This window comes from Lycium ferocissimum, chromosome 9 (assembly GCF_029784015.1).
Source record: "Lycium ferocissimum isolate CSIRO_LF1 chromosome 9, AGI_CSIRO_Lferr_CH_V1, whole genome shotgun sequence".
Taxonomy (NCBI): domain Eukaryota; kingdom Viridiplantae; phylum Streptophyta; class Magnoliopsida; order Solanales; family Solanaceae; genus Lycium; species Lycium ferocissimum.
In genome coordinates, this window is record NC_081350.1 from 57,354,662 (window position 1) to 57,371,514 (window position 16,853).

At 34.4% G+C, this 16,853-nt stretch overlaps 1 long non-coding RNA gene across 2 annotated transcripts; it reads left to right on the forward strand.

The window, feature by feature from the left end:
- The first annotated feature begins 474 nt into the window (after positions 1-474).
- Positions 475-11,406, forward strand: LOC132031358 (uncharacterized). Of its 2 annotated transcripts, none has more exons than XR_009408252.1 (5): positions 475-590; positions 8,367-8,519; positions 8,766-8,867; positions 9,972-10,092; positions 11,262-11,406. It is a non-coding gene; the product is annotated as an uncharacterized LOC132031358 (long non-coding RNA). The 2 variants fall into 2 exon arrangements; XR_009408253.1 differs by having other exon boundaries at positions 475-567.
- The last annotated feature ends 5,447 nt before the right edge of the window (positions 11,407-16,853 follow it).

Here is a 16,853-nt window from a genome sequence, read left to right on the forward strand (position 1 = left end):
ATCTGACCTTTTCTCGTCATGTTTTCTCTTGAGTAGAGGGTCTTTCGGAAACAGCCTCCCTATCTTTCGAGATAGGGGTAAGGTCTGTATACACTTTACCCTTTCCAGACCCTACGTTGTGGGATTTCACTGGGTATGTTGTTGTTGTTGTTGTATCAAAGAGTTCATTTGTAACTAAGAATATATTTAACTTCTTAATAAGTGTGAGTACCCCTTGGACGACCAAAGGTAGTTCTGTAATTGACACTAAATCATTCTTACATGTATTGTACGTGTCCAATTGTAAACACTACGCATGTTTTGTTTTTGCGCATCCTTTGGTTTCTTCGCTGCCATCTGAGAGCACCTTCTCAAATTTTCATTCGGCTTTCTCTTGCTCTGCTTAGTTGCTGGGGATCTTCTTCTTCGTTTCTTCTTTTTGCTCAGTTTTTTAATTTCTTCTAGTTCCATTCTACTTTCATCTTCTGTCTTCCAGCTCAGCAACATACCATGAACAAAACAAGAATTAGAAATATTAATTACTGAGTTGTTTGCTATTGGTTCAGATAATCTGTTGCTGAGAAATATGTGCGTCCTCTTCCTCATTCCAAGTTAAGCGCGTTTATTCTTCTTTCTCGCTCATCCTCTGAATTATGTTCCGACTGCTCCTATTTTTGGGGCCTCCGCTTCAAGTTTTTTTTTATTTGTTTCAAAATTAACCATTAGCTGCATGGTTGTTGGAATTTGATGGGTAAGTCTTAGTTTTATTACTCTTTCAGCTTTTTTTCTGGATGAATTTGTACATATATGTCATCTCATTTGCACATTACTGGTTGCTTGATTTTATATATGCATGTGTGAGTTCTCCTCCTTTATTTCTTCATATATGTTATGTGTGAGTTCTCCTTTATTTCTTCATATATGTTTGAAAATACTTGGGTGCATATCTTTTGTTTTTCACTTTGTTTTGAGCATGAAAAATGGATCCTTCGGGTCTCGGGATGCTTATTGAGGGTGAAATTGGTCTTCATAAACCAGGTTCCCCAATCTATTTTTTGAAAATAAATAACCATCGGAATAGGTTAGCGTAGAAAGAAACTGAAAGTCTGAAACAAACTAGAAATTTATTCTTACCAGGTTGACCTTGTCTAAATTGACATTTTAATGCAAATTAGTTACACTCTTAAGTACTTTAAAGTGGTGTAGTAGGCTTACTGATTATCTTTGGCCGTTGCCAATGCTTTTTGTAACTACTCCTGATAAGAATCGGGTTACTTGAACAAAACAAGATTATAATGCGGAAGCAAAAATATGAAGATTAAAGACAAGAATATAAAGATAGGCGAAATTCAAGAACAAAATCCCCAAATTTCAAGATTAAGTGATAAGAATCCTAATTGGTCTTAGTATTCAAAATTAGCGGATTAAGACTAATTAAGATACTAATAGAGTCAATTCAAGAACTTATATCAAAAGGTGATCTAGACTCCTATTTCTAAGAAATTAGAGACAATAATTAGTATAAGACTAATTACCTTCTTTAATTTACGAATAAGAACCAAAGATATCAAGCACGAATTAATCTTACCTCTTAAAAAGAATCGTTCTTATAAGGTTGCAAGATAAATCTAAAGTAGCCACACACAAAGGTATAAAGGAGAGAAACTCTCAATAATAATAATAATAGTTGTCTAATGAAAATAACAAAATCCACCCCTATATATAGGGGAAACTTATCCCAAATAGAATCTACTTTTATGGAAATAATTAAATACTAAAACCTAATTAGGATTAAACTAGGAAAGCATATAAAATAATTGGCAAACTTCTTCCCTAATAGAATAAGGAGAAGGTTGCCCAAAAAGTCACTTTGTACGTGTGACTTTCTCCAATCCAATTTGGGTTGATTTTAATTCCTTTCCAGGCGAAACTTGACCCCCATGTGAGCTTGAATTTAACCTCTTTTGGGCTCCATGTGGGGTCCAATCTTCCTCCTCTTGAGCTTGGACTTGGATCATAAAATATGTGTAGTATTTAGCCCATTCTTCCGCATAATTCTTGGACTCGTTCTTGGGCTTTTCTTCCACGATCGCATCTTTTGATTTCCAATTGAAGCCTAGCAACCTTGGCTTGCATCTCCTTAGCTTGTGACCTTGACGACGATCTTCTTAGGGCTTCTATAGCGCCATCCTTGCCCATGGAGCTATCATCCCCCTCTTCTTGAAAAGAATTCGTCCTCGAATTTAACCTTTCATCAAACAAGGACAAGTCAGCAACATTGAAAGTAGCACTTACTTGATACTCACCAGGCAGGTCCAACTTGTAAGCATTGTCTCTAATTCGCTCAAGAACTTTAAAGGGTCCATCGCCTCTAGCATGCAATTTAGACTTCCTTTTAGAAGGAAACCTTTCTTTCCTCATGTGAACCCAAACTGAGTCCCCAGGCTCAAAGATGACTTGTTTTCGTCCTTTGTTTCTTCTTGAAGCAACTTGCTCATTCCTCTTTTCAATGGCCAGTCTAGTTCGCTCATGTATTTTTCTCATCATCTCAGCTTTATTTGTTCCATCAAGACTAGCAACATCATTAGTAGGCAATGGCACTAAATCAAGGGGAGTAAGGGGATTAAAACCATAAACAACTTCAAAAGGAGAAGACCCAGTAGAAGAATGAATAGTTCTATTATATGCAAATTCCACCAAAGGCAAGTGATCCTCCCAAGAAGTTAATTTACCTTTCAAAATAGCCCTCAACATGTTACCTAAAGTTCTATTCACCACCTCGCCTTTTCCCATCGGTTTTGTGGGTGACAAGAAGTAGAAAACAACAATTTGGTCCCTAGCCTTCCCCAAAAAACACGCCAAAAGTGGCTCAAAACTTAACATCCCTATCACTAACAATAGTTCTAGGTATGCCATGTAATTTCACAATTTCTTTAACAAACAAATCAGCCACATGAGAAGCATCATTAGTTTTCAAGCATGGAATGAAACGAGACATCTTAGAGAATCTATCCACCACAACAAAGACACTATCCTTACCATACTTTGTTTTCGCAAACCTAAGACAAAATCCATAGAGATATCTATCCAAGGTGAAATCGGAACAAGTAAAGGCGTGTACAACCCATGTGGAAAAACCCTAGATTTAGCATGTTTACATTCTAAACATTGTGCACAAAATTTTTCTACATCCTTGCGCATGCCAGGCCAAAAGAAATTTTCAGCAAGTATATCTAAGGTCTTTGGCACTCCAAAATGTCCCATAAGACCCTCGCAATGTGCCTCTTTTACAAAAACCTCACGCAATGAACATATTGGCACACACAAGTTATTTTCCTTGAAAAGGAACCCATCACGTAAAGTGAACTTCTCAAAGGGTCCCTTCAAACATGCAGCATAAGCAACCCCAAACTCGGAATCATCAAGATACAAACCTTTAATGTGCTCAAATCCCATTAGTTTAGAAGTAAGAGTAGAGACAAGAACGTACCTGCGGGATAATGCATCCCACCACATTGTCCTTACACTTGCTTGTATGAAATCACATAAGGAAACGTCTCAATGAACTCCACCCACTTGGCATGTCTCCTACTCAACTTAGCTTGGCCTTTCAAGTACCTCAATGACTCATGGCCGCTTTCTTTATCACAAACTCACGCGGCCACAAGTAATGTTGCCAAGTAGCCAAAGCCCTTACCAATGCGTATAACTCACGATCATAAGTAGAATAATTCAATGTAGCTCCACTCAATTTCTCACTAAAATATGCAATAGGCTTAGAATCTTGCATTAAAACAGCCCCTATACCTTTTCCACTAGCATCACATTCAATTTCAAAGGATTTAGAAAAATCAGGTAATTGCAACAAAGGTGCAGAACACAACTTATCCTTCAAGATATTAAATGCATGGTCTTGTTCTTTTCCCCAATTAAAAACCTTATCCTTTTTTATGACTTCAGTTAATGGTGCAGCAATTGTACTAAAGTCCCTCACAAATCTCCTATAAAAACTAGCAAGTCCATGAAAACTCCTAACTTCTCGTCACGCTCTTAGGTGTAGGCCATTCTTTAACTGCTTTAATTTTATCTACATCAACCTCAACACCCTTTGAGCTAACAACAAAACCAAGAAAGATTACTTTATCAACACAAAACGTGCACTTTGACAAATTAGCATACAATTGTTGCTCCCTAAGCACATCAAAGACTAACCTCAAGTGTTCCACATGTTCTTCAAGAGAGGTTGAAAAGATCAGAATATCATCAAAATAGACCACAATAAATTTGCCATGAAAATCCTTAAAGATATGGTTCATTAGTCTCATGAAAGTACTAGGTGCATTAGTTAAACCAAACGGCATCACTAACCACTCATACAAGCCATACTTAGTTTTGAAAGCAGTTTTCCACTCATCTCCGGGATTCATTCGAATTTGGTGGTATCCACTTTTTAAATCAATTTTAGAAAATATTTTAGAACCATGCAATTGGTCAAGCATATCATCTAGACGGGGAATAGGATGGCGATACTTTACCGTTATTTTGTTGATAGCGTGTCAATCTACACATATCCTCCAAGTACCATCTTTTTTTGGTACCAAAAGCACGGGAATAGAGCACGGGCTCATACTTTCTCTCACAAATCCCTTTTTAAGTAACTCTTATACTTGTCTTTGTAGTTCCCTGGTTTCATCGGGATTGCTTCTATAAGCGTGCCTATTCGACACCGAGATCCAGGCACAAAGTCAATTTGATGTTCTATTCCTCTCAAAGGGGGTAACCCCTTAGGGGTATCCTCAAGAAAGACATCGTTAAAATCCTGCAACAGTTTTGAAACAACACTAGGCAAAGAAGGAGCTAAATCGTTCGTTTTAATCATAACTTCCCTATATGTAAGCAAGATAATGGGCAACCCCTCTTTTCTTGCAAGTAAACACTCTTTGGCTTTTGCAAGGCTCACTATTTTTTCACCCTTAGCCTCTTTCCTCTCACCAATTCTTTCTTTTTTTATCACTCTTTCCCACCTTTTCTTTCTCTCTCGTCCTCTCTCTCTCCTCACGCCTCACTTGATTTTTTTCCTCTCTTATCTTACTCTTTTTTTTTTATCATTCCCTATGTTTTCCCATTGTTTCTTTCAATCGTTGTTGGTCTTCATACACTTCGGAAGGAGTTAAGGGTGCTAGAATATACTTCTTTCCCTTATGTTCAAGAGAGTACTTATTTCTCCTTCCACAATGGGAAGCATATCTGTCGTATTGCCAGGGTCGTCCCAATAAAATATGACAAACTTGCATTGGTACAACATCACAGAGAACTTCATCAGAATACTCCCCAATAGAAAAAGAAATCATGCATTGTTTACTCACCTTGAGCTCTCCACATTCATTCAACCATTGGAGCTTATAATTGGTCTTACGTTTCGTGCATGGAATTCCCAATTTCTCCACCACGTATGCGCTCACCACATTAGCACAACTACCATTGTCAATAATCATAGAGCAAATTTTACCCTTTATCCCACATCGTGTATGAAAAATATTTTCTCTCTGTGCCTCATCAAGCTCTCCCATATTAATGTTCATAAGACGCCTAACTACCCCCAAAAAAGTTCCCTCAGCATGAGGACCCACATCTCTCTCGTCCTCACTCTCAACACCCTCTTCTTCTTCTTCTCCCTCACTTTTTTCACTCTCATATTCCCCGTTATCTTTAATTAAGATAGTTCTTCTATTTGGACATTCAAACGCCTTATGTCCCCTCCTTGACATTTGTGACATTGTATTGCACTAGAAGGTGTAGAAGGAGTAGAAGTTTTTGTGTTAAAAGTTTTACCTCCATCTTTGGCCCCCATTTACCTTTGCCCTTATCATCTTGTGCTTTGGGCAGAGTTTTTCCTCATGTGTTGGCCATGGCCTCCTCGAGCCGTAGTAGATCGGTTTTTCCATGAGCTAGCTTGTTGCTTCCTTTTAATCTATTATTCTACTTTTTTCAACCAACTCTACCAACTCATCTAAGTTTACATATTGTTGCAATTCTACTCTATCGCCTATTTGTCCATTTAACCCATTAAGAAACCTAGCCATAGTGGCTTCCTCTTCTTTATTACAATTTGCTTGGATCATAGCCATATCCATAGCCTTAAAATAATCATCCACAGACTTAGAACCTTGCCTAAGAGTTTGAAGGCGTTGTTGCATCTCTTTGAAAGTGTGATGGCACAAAACGCTTTCGCATAACCCTCCTCATCTCGTCCCATGTCACAACGGGCGGTTCTCCATTATCTAGTCTGTCTCTGCTATATTTCTTCCACCAACTAGCAGCATAGTCAGAAAATTCAACCACAGCAAGTTTAACTTTCTTACCTTCAGAGTAGTTATGACAGTCAAAGATGGCATCCACCTTTCTCTCCCAATCAAGGTACAAGTCTGGATCTCTTGTTCCCTTAAAAGTAGGGATCTTCATCTTAATGCTACTAAGATTGTCATCCTCAGCCCTAGCTCGTGGTGCCCTTCTTTCGTTCCTCCTTTGGTAAGCTTCCTCAAATTCGTCCTCATTGTCTCCAAACTGATCCTCACCTTGTTGGAATTGAGGAGGTCGAACAGCTTGTCTCCTAACCTGAGGAACCGGATGTTGTTGGATTCTCCGCACATCGGCTATGTTCACCGGATTAGGTGGATTTTGGGCTGCCTCTAACGCTTCAAGTCGGGCGGTAATCATTCTGAGCATCTCGACTAAGTTGTTGTTTTGAGTGCTTGCTTCACTCTCCTTTCCTGTTTGAGACATCTTGAAAAAATATTAAGGAATAAATATCTCTCAATTCGACTTTTTCCCTCAATTGATCTCACCCTCTCTTGCCCTTTTCCACTCAAATTACTACCTTTGGCTGGTTCCTTTAGGATTTATATATAAACCCTACTAGTACAATCCTTTAGAAGTAAGATGTAGAAGAAAGAAAAAAAATTACCAACTCCCAGACGGATTGGGTTTGGCGAGACAAGAAAAAGACTAATTTGTATGAAAAAAAAAATTCCCAAATTTCCCCTCTTCTTGGTTTTTCCTTCTTGATGTTGGAAAAACAAGAAACACAATAACTATGGAGTTTCTTAATTTGCAAGATTTTTTTTTTTTTTTTTTTTGCTATATAGCTTTACTATTTTAAGCTACTAAAAGAAAAAGAGAATTTTCGTTTTTTTTTTTCCTTCTTGCTATGTAGCTTACCTTTAAGCAACTACAATTAAAATAAAAAAAAAGTTTTTTTTTTTTTTTTTTTTTTACGAAACTCCCAAGATTATCAAGAACGGAATCTTGATAGCACCGCTCTGATACCACTTGATAAAAATCGGGTTACTTGAACAAAACAAGATTATAATGCGGAAGCAAAAATATGAAGATTAAAGACAAGAATATAAAGATAGGCGAAATTCAAGAACAAAATCCCCAAGTTTCAAGATTAAGTGATAAGAACCCTAATTGGTCTTAGTATTCAAAATTAGCGGATTAAGACTAATTAAGATACTAATAGAATCAATTCAAGAACTTATATCAAAAGGTGATCTAGACCCCTATTTCGAAGAAATTAGAGACAATAATTAGTATAAGACTAATTACCTTCTTTAATTTACGAATAAGAACCAAAGATATCAAGTACGAATTAATCTTACCTCTTAAAAAGAATCGTTCTTATAAGGTTGCAAGATAAATCCAAAGTAGCCACACACAAAGGTGTAAAGTAGAGAAACTCTCAATAATAATAATATTTGTCTAATGAAAATAACAAAATCCACCCCTATATATAGGGGAAACTTATCCCAAGTAGAATGGGATTAGAATCTACTTTTATGTAAATAATTAAATACTAAAACCTAATTAGGATTAAACTAGGAAAGCATGTAAAATAATTGGCAAACTTCTTCCCTAATAGAATAAGGAGAAGGTTGCCCAAAAAGTCACTTTGTACGTGTGACTTTCTCCAACCCAATTTGGGTTGGATTTAATTCCTTTCCTGGGCAGAAACTTCAGCCCCATGTGAGCTTGAATTTAACCTCTTTTGGGCTCCATGTGGGGCCCAATCTTCCTCCTTTTGAGCTTGGACTTGGATCATGAAATATGTGTAGTATTTAGCCCATTCTTCTGCATAATTCTTGGACTCGTTCTTGGGCTTTTCTTCCACGATCAACATCTTTTTGATTTCCAATTGAAGCCTAGCAACCTTGGCTTGCATCTCCTTAGCTTGTGACCTTGACGACGATCTTCTTAGGGCTTCTATAGCGCCATCCTTGCCCATGGAGCTATCAACTCCTCTGCATCTTGGACGATTATTTATCAAAATTGGAATGTTTCCTTATCTTATTTCTAGGTAAACGCTGATTTTATGCCCTCTATACCAGGTTAAAGTCAATCGTTTGTCTGGACGGTGAGGAGCCAAATTATATATTTGGGAAATTTGCATTTGTGAAAAGATGATATGTGGTACACAAGATACTTGACGAATCGCAGAGGCAAAGAGGATGGTTGGGTGGCGAGGCATCACTTCTTGCAAGGTTTGATGCTTTTCTAATGTAGAATTTCTTCTCTTTTCGCATTTTTCATTTTTTTTTTTTTTTGTGGTTGGGGGGGGGGGGGGTTGAGAATGTTATACCTATGAAGCATAGTTTTGCAAGGATGCCATATTCTTTTTTGAGAATAGGAGATTGGGAAATATATTTACCATGTGCATTTAATTTTGAAGAATTTGCTTATTTACAATCCTTTTGAGTATGTTCTAAGTGGTCATATTCTTGTTACAGGCTTTCTGTGAAAGAACTTATACCAACAAAGGAGCCATAACTGAAAATTATCGCCAAGCTGAAAAGGATTGTTCCTAGGGCTCATCTGTTGTCTCTAAGGAGGTAATTAAACCACTATACACTTAAGGAGTTAATTACCTTACCTGCAAAGCTAAGCAGTGCTAAACTGCTATTCATTTCTTTATTCCATGCATGTTTTCGATGTGTCCATATAATGCATACAAGCTCATGCATAGATTACGGATTAGTAACTTTGTGTTTGATGTATGCTGAGGAAATATATTGTTGAGTACTTCAGAAAGCAGCTCTCTGGTTTTGCCTTCACTGCTAATGGATGGGTTCAATGTTATGGGTCTCAATGTATAAAGCCAGCTATCATCTATGGGGAGGTGAGACGTCTGAAGCCCATGACTGTAACTTGTCACGATTCCAACCTTTCATTTGACTCTTCAAGATAAAACATGCTTTAACTAGCTTGACGGCTGGCTACCACTGTTTCTTCCTCTCTTCTCCGCACTGTTGTTTCTTTCTCTTTTTCATTGCCTTTCTTATTCTAATTTCTAGATACGCATTTTTCCTTCTTTGCGTATACTTTTTCCAGTTGTAATCTCAAATTGCATCTATTTCTTTGAGGAAAAAAAATCAAGATACAGTTTCTTCCATGTTTGCCTTGAAGTTTTCCATGTTGAACAACTATGGAGGCTAAACACAACAGACTTGTGTGAAGCTCTATTTCTCCATTTCGGTTTGATTGGCTTCCGCTGTATCAGCGAGTACTGCTGAGCTTTGCTCCTTTGTTTCTTCATTTTGGAATTTGATGAATTTTTGTTATTTTTTCTATTCTTTAGGTTCTTTTTTTGGTTGGATTTTGTTACATGCATCTTATTATTTTCACCTGATTTAGACATGATGCTCAAAAGTATATATTTAGGGGGTTGGTCCGGATACATTCCTGTGACTTTGTGAGCTAAGATAACATTTCGAGGATGAATTTTTGCGAGGCCTGTTTGTAACAAATGTTGAGCATAGACCTAATAGTAAGAGAAACAATTTCTTTACCAATCAACCTGAAAGAATCATTGTTTTTTGCGAGATTACCAAGTTATTGTTTATTTGAATGGTGCAGAGGAGGACAGCTTGAAATAGAGAGAATGAGAGATATTGAACTGGTAATTCTACACGCTATAATGATTCATTTCATTGCAGGGAAGTAAAACAATAACTAAAGAACTATATCATGTTGCCGAATGCTGCTCTAAGAGTTCACAACCTCGAATTTTGAAGATGCTTTCCAGAAAGGACCAATAAGGTGATGAATTGTCGACAGGTATATACCCATTCTGTAGCTTACTTATCTGATTTCTCAATCTGCTAACCTGCTTCATATGTTTCAACGACCGTACAAGAATATATCTTCTCAAGTTGAACATGGTAGTACTTTAATTCCTTCACCTCTTTACCTGTTGAGTACTTAAAGAATGATTATCTAGAGAAAAAGTTTTAATGGACATTCTGCCATATATCATGGAATGTTGATTGAGGAGGAATAGAAGGATTTTACAGGGAGAAGACATGGTGTTCAGTTGATTCAATCGATACATTCGTAAAATACGGATAACTATCTTGCTAAAGCTTCTTGCTTATGTTTACATCATTGTCACTGTATTTTTTACTTAATGTATGTCGTGGTGTAAACTAGCCAAATAAAAGTAAAAGTTAAAAGGAGTTACTTTATAATATAAAATGTATGAAGTTTTGTTCTTGGATAGTGACATAATCTAGAGGTCACTACAAGTCTAACGGTACCATTTGGTAAGTGAAAAAAACAACTCAATACAAAATCAATGCCAGCAGCTAACAATGAGGTGATCAGAAAAGCAGAAACGGAATTTGCTAAAAGAGCATTCTATGCATAATGCTATCCAGTAAAAGATCAACTCGTGTATTACGTAAATGGAGAGGCGAAGAAAATCTTGCTCAAGCACTTCATATAAATGGAAGGAGATGGTTAGGATGAAGGATAAATATTTATATTTGAAATCTAGATTACAAAAATTCAAGATTATTCTAAAGAAATGAGGTCAGCTATCATTTAAGTAGTTTGCAGCCAAGTGCAGATTCAAACCAAAATTAGATTTCAACTGAACCGGTATCTCAATTGTAGAAGGGACTGCAATGAATAAGTTGGAGCTTCGATTCAACAAATATGAGGTAACATAAGATTCTAAAATTCTTTTAATTCTTTCATAATATCACAAAGACTGCCATGCAACAGAGCCACCAAATTATTTCTTTCTTGAGGAAATCCGAGCAATAAGTAGCTGCTTTCAGTTTCATTTGCATATATAGCAGTTAGCATTTCCAAATTTTAATAAATAATTCTTTCACTGCCCTAATTTGTAACTTATTGTTTAGTGATGTTGTATGTCCTATAATGATTATTTTTCTTGAGGCGAGGTTTTTCTGTCAACAACTTATTCCAGGAATTTGAGTAAGATGAATGGTGGAAGCAGTTGAAAGATGCAAGAAAAATTCAAAGTTCTGTAGAGTGATTTATTGCTAAACTTACCCCGCCTTTGACATCTTTAGTTTGTCTTTCCCTTCAAATCACCAAAACAAATGAGCTTAATATTCATCTATATAGGGGGACCTTAAATAGGAGTATAACGTTTGTTCAATGGTGAAAGTTGGTATTTCACATGTTATTTTTGCAGGTTTTGATAAGTCTACCATGGGAGTCATATCCAAAAAGAAGAAGAAACTATTTGTGCAACATAAGTAAATGCTGCTAAAGAATTTCCAAAGCATGAAACATTCAGTTCTCATTAGCTAATCAATAGATTATAGAGAACTCTGCAAATAGTTGATGTGAGTTGTGCTTAAATTGGAAGGGGCTACTCTCTGATCAAGTGAACCTTTTTATTTATTTGTATGAATCTATGTTCTTATGTAAAAATCAAATTATAGAAGATTGGTTTGTAATACACCGACTTTCTTATGAGAGTGCTATATTTTTTAATTTATTCTGCTTTAAGACCAACAATGCCGGGCATACACCGCCCGTGCCATGCACGGGAACTCACCATCTAGTTTCTACTATATAGAAGAGTGAGTTTTACTCACTCTTCGTCGTCCGTCGTGGGCCCCTCCCCATAAATAAAAAATTTTGGCCCCCCACCCCCATAAACACCCCCATAAATTAAAAAAAAAAATTCCCCCCCCCCCCCAAATATTAAATAGGCCCACAAAAATAAAAAATAAAAAATTGTAAAAAAAAAATAAAAATTTTGGGTCCCCCTAAAAAGTGGAACCCATCACATCCAAACTCACGGGAAAAAAAATTAGACCCCATATTAACAAAATCAAGCAATATTAAAAAAAAAAATGAATCCCGTATTAAAAAAATAAACAATGTTAAAAAAAAAATGTGGGCCTCATATTAAACACCATGCGTATCAGTAGCAAACACTAATATAATAAAGTTTTAAATACGAAACACAAACTACAATGTTATATTAATCTCACATCCAAACTCACGGGAAAAAAAATTAGACCCCATATTAACAAAATCAAGCAATATTAAAAAAAAAAAAGAATCCCGTATTAAAAAAAAATAAACAATGTTAAAAAAAAAATTGTGGGCCTCATATTAAACACCATGCGTATCAGTAGCAAACACTAATATAATAAAGTTTTAAATACGGAGCACAAACTACAATGTTATATTAATCGTGCTTTGAACATAGTATCCCATATTGACAAAATCAAGCAATATATATATATAAAAAAAGAGTTAATCTCATATTAAAAAATAAACAATGTCAAAAAAAAAAAAGTTCAGACTTTGTATTCTTAGCAAACACTAATATAATAAAGTTTTAGATACGGAGCACAATAAAATGAGTTAAACGAAAAATATTTACTAAAAAAAAAAATGAATCCCGTATTAAAAAAAAATAAACAATGTTAAAAAAAAAATTGTGGGCCTCATATTAAACACCATGCGTATCAGTAGCAAACACTAATATAATAAAGTTTTAAATACGGAGCACAAACTACAATGTTATATTAATCGTGCTTTGAACATAGTATCCCATATTGACAAAATCAAGCAATATATATATATATATAAAAAGAGTTAATCTCATATTAAAAAAATAAACAATGTCAAAAAAAAGTTCAGACTTTGTATTCTTAGCAAACACTAATATAATAAAGTTTTAGATACGAGCACAATAAAATGAGTTAAACGAAAAATATTTACTAAAAATTTAAAAATAGAAGTTCTTCATGGCCCCATATTAAACACCAACCAGTATTAAAAAAAAAAAAAAAAAAAAAAAAGTGGAACCCACCACATCCAAACTCTTCGGAAAAAAATGTGGGCCCCATATATATTAAACAACAACTAATATTAAAAAAAAAAATGAATCCCATATTGAAAAAACAAACAATGTTAAAAAAAAGTGCTTAGAAAATCAAACAATTAAATCAATAATGATGGATTCATTGCCACATGCGTATCAAACCATTAGTGGGAGCACATGAAATTATTGTACAGCAACATACTTAAAATACTTATATATTAAAATAAGATAGAATTTATTTACTTTTTCATTTTTCCTTACTCTAATAAATGTGAAAAGAGATTAATGTCATAAAAGAAAAAATAATATTAAATAGAGATCAAATAATTAATAAGGTAAATTAGTGAAATTCTAATTCTAATTGACGTTTCCTTAAAAAACATGTAAAAAACAACATGACAAGTAAAATGAGTTAAACAAAAAATATTTACTAAAAAATAAAAAATAGAAATTCTTAATTTAAATAGAAAATCAAATTTCTACTTCGTTTCATCTTAAACATATAAAATTAATATAATAATTTGAATTAGAATTATCCAAATCAAATTTTGATAAAAAAAATTATATGTATTACTTTACTATTACTACTGTATAGAAGAGCCGGTTATAGAGGCAACATCGCCATCCGTATTCGGTCCTATTTTTTTACTTAAGAGTAAAAAAAATCCTTTATATTACCAACTCTTCTAAAAAGTAGATAGAAATGCTTTATTATATTTATTATGTTTACTAAAATAAATATACTTAAAATATATATATTTAAAAAATAACATACAATTTAATTACTTTTTTTTTATTTTTATTCTTACTCTAATAAATGTGAAAAGAGATTAATATCAAATGAAGATCAAATAATGAATAAGATAAATTAGTCAAATTATAATTCTAATTCGCGTTTCCTTAAAAAACCATGCAAAAGACAACATGACAAGTAAAATGAGTTAAACCGAGAATATTTACAAAAAATTAAAAAATAGCATTTCTTCGTTTAAATAAAAAATTAATTTCTACTTTATTTCGTTTCAAACATGTAAAATTAATTTAATAATTTGAATTAGAATTATCCAAATCAAAATTTGATAAAAAATAATAAGTATTTTACACTTTTAAATTAATCGAATTAAAATTGAAAGTATCAACCGATGCTTAAATATTGCTATTATTTTATCTCAAAGAGAAGAAAATAATTTTCTTTTAAACAAACCTTCTCTTTTAAAAAGTATTAATAAATTTTCGTAGCAAACACGAATAAAATAAAGTCTTAGATACGGAGCACAAACTACAATATTATATTATCGTATTTTGAACATAGTATATATATATATATATATATATATATATATATATATATATATATATATATATATATATATATATATATATATATATATATATATATACAACTACAACTACATAGATACACTATAATCCGAAATGTTGGGCCCGTGCGCAGCACGGGCATAGGCCATCTAGTTTAACTATATACGAAGCGCTTATTGCTCTGAACAACCATTGTTTTAGGAACCTAATACTTTAACATGAGGTAACTTTTTCATAATTAAATCTCATCACTTTTTCCTCTTAATGCTTAGAGGGTGTTTGACTAAGCTTATAAGTTGGTCAAACTAGTTTATAAACACTTTTTAGCTTATTTATGTTTGGTAAACACCAAAATATTTATAAGCCAAATTCAGTCAAAAGTCCTAAGCTGATTATCTTCAACTTATGACTTTTCAGCTTATAAGAATTTTTGGTTTGACCAAGTATTTTACTATATTAGTTTTAATATTTTTTTTTCTAATTCTCAAAATATTTGTTCCAAAACAGAATTCCTAACTTCCTCTTTACTCCGTATCTGTCGTTCTCCTTTTCTGAACAAAAATACTTTTAAATTTATAATTGTTTGCCACAAACTCTGTAACCGCCCAAACTCATACCTACGCACATCAATGCAACAAGTATAGCATGAGAGTACAAAATCAACACATACTCAGTAATTATTATCGACCGACTCAACAAAGTAGTGGCGAGGGTTTGCCGAAAAATACTCATTGTCCACTTGTGCAGTTAATATGATTTCAACAGATAAAGGTAGTAGTAGTTCTAGTAATCAACCACATCACTGTAGTAATTTATGCACAGATATTGCATATGAAAGTAATATGCACAGATAGAGGATGTGAAGAAATGCACCCTATTTCAACAATCCAAATACCTTGATGCATGTATCTAATGCACACAAACAACGTATGTAATGATATGCATATGATATGAATCGATGAATTAATGCACATGGTGTTGAATCTCAATATCAAGTACCAGTACCTTCAACACAAGCACGCGCACACTGCTCAATTAGGGGTGTCCAAAATCAGTGATCCATGGCGGACAACCGCGTTGTCTACACGCCGCACTGACAAACTCCACATGCATATCAAGTAAGTGGCACGGACAAACTCAACGTGCATATAAAGAATCAGCACAGGCGAATTCCACGTGCATATCAAGTAATCAGCACGGATAAACTCAACAGGCATATCATGATAAAATCAAAATTTAATATGCAATCGTATGGAATATAAACAAGCCATGATCAATAGCCTAACATGTCATCTACATGTGCATTGATCGAAATGTAATCTAACAAGGCTCATAAAATCCTCTATTATGGAATTGCTCAATCAAATAAATAATCAGTCAAATCAATCAAGTAAGGCATATTAAACAAATTACCCCGATATGTCACTCGGTGCCCACAAAAACGCTTGTCACCTCGCCTGTACGCCACCCACGTACCCACAGTACATCACAATTATTAATTAATTAAGAAAAATCCGCCATTGAAGTCAAAGTCTTGACTTACCTCGGTCAAAGCGAAGCTTTAATCCTCTCAATATTTCTACCGCATTCAGAATTCATCAAATCAGTCCAATCTATTCAAAAGATTACTCTACGAGGTTAAATGAGTCCTTCGACACACATATTGCATAATTTAAGAATCCAAACAAAAGTCAACCAAAGTCAAATCTAGCCCCAGGGTCAAAATCTGAAATTGATTCCAAAATTGAGTTACCCATTCCTTATAGGTTCCAAATCTAAAATTTCAGCTCAATCCAACCTCTAATTAATCGATAGTTAAACCCTCAATTTATAGACTTTTAACCTAGAGTTTGAATTCAAATTTACTCTTCAAAAACATGTATATAGCATATAAATCTCATGGTAATATGAATATAATAACCAAAATCAAGTTAAAAAGCTTGCCCCAACTTAAAATGGCAAAAGCTCTACTGAAAATCATCAAGGCCGAGTTTCAAAATCCCTTAAAGCCTTGAAATGCAATAAAACTTCCGAGATTTAAATTTTATATCTGCCACTATTTCTCTTCGTGATCACGACATGATTGCTCATGATCATGAAGAGCAACAAGACGTGGATCCTCCACGATTGCGGTCAATGACCTCACAACCGTGCGTACCAAACTCATCCTTCTTCGCAATGACTGCCCTAGCCTTCGCGAACGCAAAGGATTGCACTAACATCAGTAAAATAAATTTGCATGGTCTAAGCTGTTTTTTGCAATCCAAACCACACACGAACTCCTTTGGTCTTAACCTAATCATCCAAACAAGTTTTAATTATCATATGAACCTATAAGAACCTTCAAACCATAAATCTAATCCATTCACTCAAAATGTTGATTTTGGTCCACTTTAAGCAC